Genomic DNA, 7504 nt, shown 5'->3' with positions numbered 1-7504 from the left:
ACCAGGCTTCCCCTTCCAAGCCCTGCGCGCCCGTCTGCGGAGAGCCTGGCAGCGGTGGCACCCAGGCCCAGGGGCCGGCGTGGACTGAGCATCCCATAATTCGGCGTCCCCCAATTGCCAGCCCGCCCCCTGTGCAGAGCACATTCAGCAGAGCAGGTGCCTCCGGGCCACGTCCCACTGGGCTTGCACAAGGATGAAGACACCACAGTCTGCCTGGGAAGTCCTGTTCCTGTGTTTGCCCATGCCCGTATTAAAAAGCTTTGTCTTGTGCTCACCTGGAAGGCTGGGGCAGATGGGGCTGGTGAGGGCTGCAGGGTGAGTGTGGGAGGAGGAGCACAGATGCCATGGAGAGCAGGCGGATACAGCTGGAGAGCAGGAGGGGACGGAGGGCATGGGAGTGTGCGTGCTTGTGGGGCCCTGCGGCAAACCCAAAGGCAAAGCAAGCAAGCTGCTGCACTCACCACCACCTCTGGGGCATCTGAAGGCATGTGAGTCGCCCTGCAGTCCCATCAGGGCACATCTGTGCCCCTTTCGGTATGCCCCAGGTCCCTCTGTGCACCTTTTGGCGCTCCTTAGTACCCCGAGAATGGCCGGTCTGAATCCCCACAGAGCCTCCTCAAGCCCTGCTCCCCCCCTCCCCCATACAGTTGCCCCTGAGCCACAGGGCTCCCCAATCCTGCATGTGGCGCTGCGTCCCATGCCCAGCACCTCCAGCATCTCCCCAGACACCCACAATCCATACAGGGCTCTGGATGTCTCCAGCAGTGTTGCCTCCAGACCGGTGCCTCCTCTTCCTCCTCCTCTAGGACGTAGGGGTCCCCCACAGCTCTTCTGGGGCATGGGGTCCTTGGCGAGGTGCACGATGCTTCCTCTGGGTCCCCCCACAAGTTCCTCGGTGTCTCCTCCTCTGGGGTCCCCCATGGCTCCTCCTGTCATGCCCACAGCCAGGTGCAGCACCAACACCCACAAAGCATGCAGCACCCCCTGGCGATGGACCCTTCCAAAACCCCTCTCCCCTGCTGGGGGCATCTGCAGGGCCCGTCTGCAGTGCCAGAGACCAGTCTCCCTTCTCACAGCGGTAGCAGAAAGAGCTCTGTGTTCCCTCTATTTTTAATTCTCTACTTTTACACTGCTCGTTGCTATTTGTTCTTATGAAAGCCTTTGGGGTTTTGAGCCAGATGTGGTGCTTCCCTTCCCAGGGGTCAGGGTGTCTCCCTGAGGCTGATCAGGGAGAGCAAAGCACCAAGACCCGGCAGTGGGGAAGGGGCACGTCTCAGGAGCAGCAGGCTCGGGGACAGGCTGGGCACCTGCAAGTGTCCGTGGTCCCTGGAGTGGGATACTGGTGACCAGCCCAGCTGGAGAGTATTCCTGCTGGCGGAGACATTTCCATCCTGGAAACCACACACACAGTTTCCAGCCAAAATGGGTCTCTCTGTAGGGTCCCGTAACGCCCCTCTGGGAAGGGAGGGCCAGCGTCCACAGCCTAGGAGTGGCCCTGCTTGCTCCTTTCCCGGGGGCTCTGCCTGGGCCACCCTGGTCCCAAGGCACAGAGACCACCGCAGAAGTGCAGTGACAGGTTTAGCCCTGGGCTGTAGTCGCACAGGCGGGAGCCAGAGGTGAGAGCAGGGCCCTGAACACCCCAGCCAGCCCCAGAGGGAGGGGCTCATTGCCTGGGGATCACCTCCCCAGAGTGGCTGGGAGGGAGCTCTGCTTCCTGCTGCCCCAGTGCATGGCACAGAGCAGCTTGCTCGGGTGCAGGGCCTGGGATTTCCCCTCCTCCACCTCCACAGGCTCTCCCCTTCCTGGGGGCTGCTCCTGGCTGCCATGGTACTCACAGAGCCCCGAGCACTCCTGGCACAGCCCAGAGCTGGCTCCTTCCCGGCAGGGGCTGTGAGGCAGCAGGGCCCTGGGCAGCGCGGGGACCCCCCCCCTCCTCCTGCCTCCCATCCACCCCCACCCCTCTGCCCTCCCGCTTCTGGGCTGCAGGGACACAAGAAGGAGCTGCCTCACCTGGGCCACCAGTTTGGGTCAGTGCAGGGGAATATCTGCGTGCAGGGTGCAGGGGATGGGAGCAGGCAATGATGAGAGAGGACGTTTCCTTGAGCAGTGCAGGAGGCAGAGGAGGGAGAGGGCAGTGGGCTGGAGAAGGGATCACAACACCATGCAGGCTCCAGCCCAAAGTCATGGTTCAGCCCTCAGCCTTGGCACAGGCCCAGCCCCAAGGATGTTCACAGGGGCACATGTCCACGGTGAGAAGATTTCATGTCTGTTCCTAAAGCGGGCGCCAATGGGAGCTGAGCCTGTTCCTAGGCCAGGTTTTTAACCAGCTGCACCCTGGTGCCCACAGGCAAGCAACCTCTCACACAGGACTTGAGCAGGGAAAAGGGTTCCACGGATGTGCAGCATCTGGCACCCAAACTGCGTTCCCTCCTCCATCCGGGGGCTCTCCGCACCCTGCTGGCTCTTCCTGATGGGTTGCCCTTGCCACACACTGACAGGCAGTGGAACTGAGGCCAAACACACAGAAACACCCTCCTCTTTCGCCCTGGCTCATTTCCTTTCCCTCATTGAGCTGACACCTGAGCTACTCGGAGAGATGTCCTGGAATGGGGGAAAGAGTCACCAAATGCATCTATATCTGTGGCTGTTATGTATATCTATATTCCTATCTATCTAAAGCAATATGCAAAAGAGTCTGGGAGTCTGTGTCTAGACTTGCAGGTTCTGAGAGCAGAATTTTTCCTGGCTTTAGTTTTCCTTCCTTACACTGCAGTTGTTATGCTCCCCTTTTTTTTACTTTGCCTTTTTCTCTTTCCTTTCTCTGTCCCACTGGCCTCAGGGCTCAGTCCCAGCAGGGCTGCGTGAGCCAGGGCAGGGGGACCCGAGGGCGCAGAGGGGCTCTTGCTCTGGGGCACACACCTCCTTGCTGGAGCACCTGCTCTGCAGGCACCTGGTCCTGCACCAGCCTCTTCTGTCCTGAAGCTCTGCACCCACCGAGCTGTGGAAGAGGCTGACATTTACACCTCAGGGCCACAGCACAGTGTGGCCAAGGGCCAGCTCTTGCTCTTCCCCTCAGTGCTCCCAGGCTCTCCCCTTGGAGCTGCTCAGGGGCCCTGCACAAGCCTGGGCTCTGGGACTTGCATGGCTGCGGGGAGCGCAGGACTTGGGGCCGTGTCCAGCCCTTGGCTGCGCTGCAGGAGAGCTGGGCTGCACTGGTCCTGCTCAGGGTCTGCCCTGCTCTGCCTGGCCCTTCCTGGGGACGCAGCCCTGCTCTGCCTGGCTCTGGCCGCACGTGCGCTGCTCTCTGCCAGGGGACACCCGTGCTATCACAAGCACATCCCCAGGGTGGCAGGGCAGGGGTGGGGTGACCATGGGGGCTCTGGGAGGAGCTGGGGCTCAAACACCACCTCTGGCCCTGGGAGTTGGAGCCTCCCTGCTTGCAGCCCCTGCACCGAGACATCCCCCTTCCTGCCCAGCCCTGGCCCATCTCCCCCTGTGGGACATGCAGGGCTGGAGCCTGAGCCCAGTAGAAGAGGGGATTTCTCATGGGGACGGGGGTTGTGGTTAGAGTGCCCACGTGCATTACCCACCTCCGTGGAATCTCACTCTGGGAACGCTCTTCTCCCGTGGGCTTCTCACAGTAAGGGTGGAGAAGAGCAACACGGGCTCCCTGCTCTGCCCCGTCGACCCCTCTGCTCTGGGGTGAGCACCCACTCAGCCAGCCCTGGGGCTGCACCAGCCCCTGCCCTGCCCCACCCCACAGGGAGATGCAAGCCTTGGCTCAGCCCCCACCCAAGGTCATGCTCTCCCCAAGCACTCGCACAAGGACCCCTCTGCTCAGCTGCAGAAATGGCACTACGCACACACACCCGGACGTGGGCCAGAAACAGACAAAGAGGGACAAAATGAAGACGTGGCCCTGTTCCATCGCCAGGATGACGGCTCTGGGATCCCCAGGAGACATTTGCCAGGCCAAAGCCTGCCAGGCAGACTCAAAGCCAAATCTCTGGCCTTGGCTGTAGGAGACAGCATGCCTGCTCTGAAGCTCCATGCAGAGCCCACAGCAGGAGCAGAGGGGCAACACGCAAGTGCCTGAGTCCAGTGCCAGAAGGTGATGCATCACAGTGAGGTATTTGCTTCACAGACAGTCATGGACAGAGTGTTTGTTTTAAAACAAAAATCTAATTCACTGGGATCTTCTGCTTAGGGTAAGGCTCATGTGGGGAATCCAAACCTCTGGAACAGGATAGTTGGCTGCTGTCTGGCTGTTGATGGTAGCCTCCACCACAGGTGTCCTTGCAACAGCACCTTCAGCTGGGTTGGATGAGAGTCCCTGAATGGGGTTGTGCCAGGGAATCCTTCCTATCCAGCTGGCCCGTGGTCCTATGTGACTGCTCCAGAGGACACATAATCCATTTCGGTTGACAAGGGACCGTATCGCACAAATCTGAACGTCATCCTTGTAGCACCGTTACAGCTTCAATCCCAAAGAGCTTGCCACAGGGCAAAGGAAGCAACATCATCATCCCTGCACTGTCCTCCTCCCACCTTCCTGTGCTTCGCTTCTCTCTTCCACCTGAGCTCTCCTCTCTGCTGCTGGGAGTTTTCCAACACTCTTGATGACCTCACAACACCTCCCTGCTGCCCCACATGCTAACGGCCACTGCAGCTGATGTAAGGAATTGACCTCACAATCAACATCCCAGACAGGTCCCTCTAACCTGCCTCTCCCTTTCCCCTCCCCCTGAGCTCTCATCTCCATGGGGAAGGTTTTCGGATCTGCCTCAGGACCTCACAGCACCAGCCTGCCTGCTGCCCAGTCAGAGTGCTGCAACAGAAGTGACCTCACAAACAAGCTCCCACCCATGCCACTTTCACCTGCCTCTGCCCTCTTCAGGAGCTCTCCTCTCTCCTGAGGGCTTTCTCCTCCCCTTGATGACCTCACAGTGCCTGCCTGCCTGCCTGCTGCTGGCCAATCAGGTTGCCGTCCTAGAGGTGATTTCACAGTCACTATGCCAGCAGTGTCATGGCTACCTGCCTCTCCCTCATTCCTCCCTCTAGGCTCTCGTGTCCACCTCATGAAGTCTCTGAGGCGCTCACATACCTGCCCACCTGCTGCTGACCAATCAGCTGCTGCGAAAGGGGAAACCTCACAATCAAACCCACCAATGTCACCTGTCACCTTCACCTGTCCCTCCCTCTCGCCTCCTCCCAAGAGGCGGGCAGCCTCTGTGATGCCATCGATGACCTCACAATGCCTGCCTGCCCACTGCTGGCCACTTGGGTGAGCGTAATGGACGCGTCCTCACAAGCAACACACCACCATTGTGCTTTTGCCTGCCTCTCCCTCTCCTGCTCCAGCTCCCACCTCCCCAGCTGCTGAATCAGCTCCCACTGCCTGTGGTGACCCCAGTGCCTGCTCACCTGCTGCTGGCCAGGTGCTGCTGGGACACAAGTGATTCATCAGCAATGTCCCAGGGGCCACCTCCACCTGCCTCCCCTCTCCCTCCTGCTGAGCTCCCACCTCCTGTGGTCAGGTGCACCTGATGCCTTCACAGCACCTACCTGCCTGCCTGCCTGTCCAGGCCTATCCTGCTGCTGCAGCTAAAAAACACCTCTCAGCCAGCATCCAGTCCTGTTGCCTTCATACATGCCGCCCCTCCTGTCCCGCAGGGCTGTGATCTCTCCTGAGAGGGCTTTTTGATGCACTCAGTGACCTAGCAGCTCCTGCCTGTTTCCCTGTTGCTGGCTAAGCAAGTTGTTGCAAAAGTAGCAACATATAAAACCATATCCCAGCAGTGTCAGTGTTAACTCCCTCTTCCCTTGCCCAGGGATGTCATTTCAGATAGTGAGCCGGTTGGTCACTTCCTACCTGGGGAGCTGCACATGCCGTAGGACATCCCATGAGAGGGTGAGCCCACCATTTGTGGAGAGGGGCGATGCCTCCATTCCCCATCCCTCACCCCTGCGGGGGGATGGAGATTTAGGACAAAAGCACCCCTGGAGATGCTGGGGATTGAGCCCAGGACCTCCTGCATGCGGAGCAGGCGCTCTTCCACTGAGCTACATCCCCTCGGAGCCTGCCAAGGGCTGGGACAGACTCTCGTCCCATGACATGTCCTTGCCAAGCACAGCCCTGTTGTCCCCCGGTGCCCTGGGAGCCTCAGCAGAAAGCAGCATTCACACCCTCCTGCTGGCCCGCAGGCTGGGTTGGGGGAAGCTGGGATTGCAGGGAGTGTGTTCGGCTGTTAACTGTAAGGTTGGTGGTTCCAGTGCACCCAGGAACAGAGTCCTCTTGGCAGCGGGCCAGGGGGACTATGCTGCCCAGCACCCTGGGCTTTGCTCACAATCACCATGAGCTATGACGGACAAAGCGGCGGAAACCCTGTGCTTCTCTCACTGTGCCTGTCCTTCCAGGGTGACACCCAGGAGACAGCGTCAGGGTGACTCCAGCTGGGCAATTACACAAGGAAGGACCTGTCTCCTCAACTGGGGAGGCTGTGACAAAAGAGGGGTCATCGCTCGTGGGGCTGCTGCCACTGCCCTTCCTGCTCACACCTCTGGGTGTGCAGAGATGGGTCATGCTCAGGGGTGTTACACTGGGAGGGAACGGGGAGGAGGATCAACAGGACAGGGATCAGCACCAAGCACAAGGCACACGCTTTATTACAGCCAAAGCATAACAAATCAGGCTTTAGTGAAGGCATGCCATTCTGCCCTGTGTCATCCTCCAAAGAGGAGAAGGAAGGGAAGCATGAGCAGTCACAAATGAATCCCAAATGCTTTCCCAAAAGCATCTCGTGGCCGTGTCTTCACCAGCCCCTTGATGTGCTGGGAGCCTTCCCGCGCCTGCCCTGCTCACCAGGGAATGCTCTTTTCCACTCGCACAAACTGATCTGGGAAACCCAGGAGGAAAAGGGGAAATTCCCATCCCCACACCAGACGAGAGCGCGTGGGGTCTGTGTGATGCAGTGCTTGCCTACAAGAACACAGGGCACGTCGTTCAGACTTCTCCCTGCGGTCGAGAAGCCACCCCTGCAGGGTCGGCCCTGATGCTCCAAAACAAAACCACAAGTCCCAAAGAACACAGCCTAGCTGGATTTGTTTTATCCAAAGCTGAAAGGCACAAACTGACAACAACAAAGTTGTTGGCAAAGAGGTGGCCAAGACGTTACCGTGATGCACTGCTAATCTATTCTACGCTGTGCACATGGGCTCAAATCCCATCCTCGTCCAAGACTCTCCCTGCTCCTGGATCAAAACCAGGCTGGAAGGAGTCTTCTGGAGCAGTGACTGTCCTGCAGTCAGCGTCCCTACAGACAAGCGTTTTCAAGCTCATGCTCAAAGCCGGTAAGACAAACACTTTGCTTGGATGGACAGCTCCGTCCTCTCCCAGCAAAAGAAAACAAATCTGGCCAAATAGGGGAAAAACTCACAGAAAGAGGGACAAAGAGCTTTCAGGTCATCAGAAATGAAAAAAAGACAAGAAAGTCAAGAAGGAGAA

General features: G+C 58.8%; 1 non-coding gene across 1 annotated transcript; it reads right to left on the bottom strand.

Moving 5' to 3' along the window:
• Positions 1-6001: 6001 nt before the first annotated feature.
• TRNAA-CGC (transfer RNA alanine (anticodon CGC)) lies at positions 6002-6073 on the bottom strand. Its single transcript has one exon. It is a non-coding gene; the product is annotated as a tRNA-Ala (tRNA).
• Between the last annotated feature and the right edge of the window lie 1431 nt (positions 6074-7504).

Source organism: Struthio camelus, chromosome 22 (genome assembly GCF_040807025.1).
Source record: "Struthio camelus isolate bStrCam1 chromosome 22, bStrCam1.hap1, whole genome shotgun sequence".
NCBI classification, from domain to species: domain Eukaryota; kingdom Metazoa; phylum Chordata; class Aves; order Struthioniformes; family Struthionidae; genus Struthio; species Struthio camelus.
This window is presented reverse-complemented; position numbering and strand designations above follow the sequence as displayed.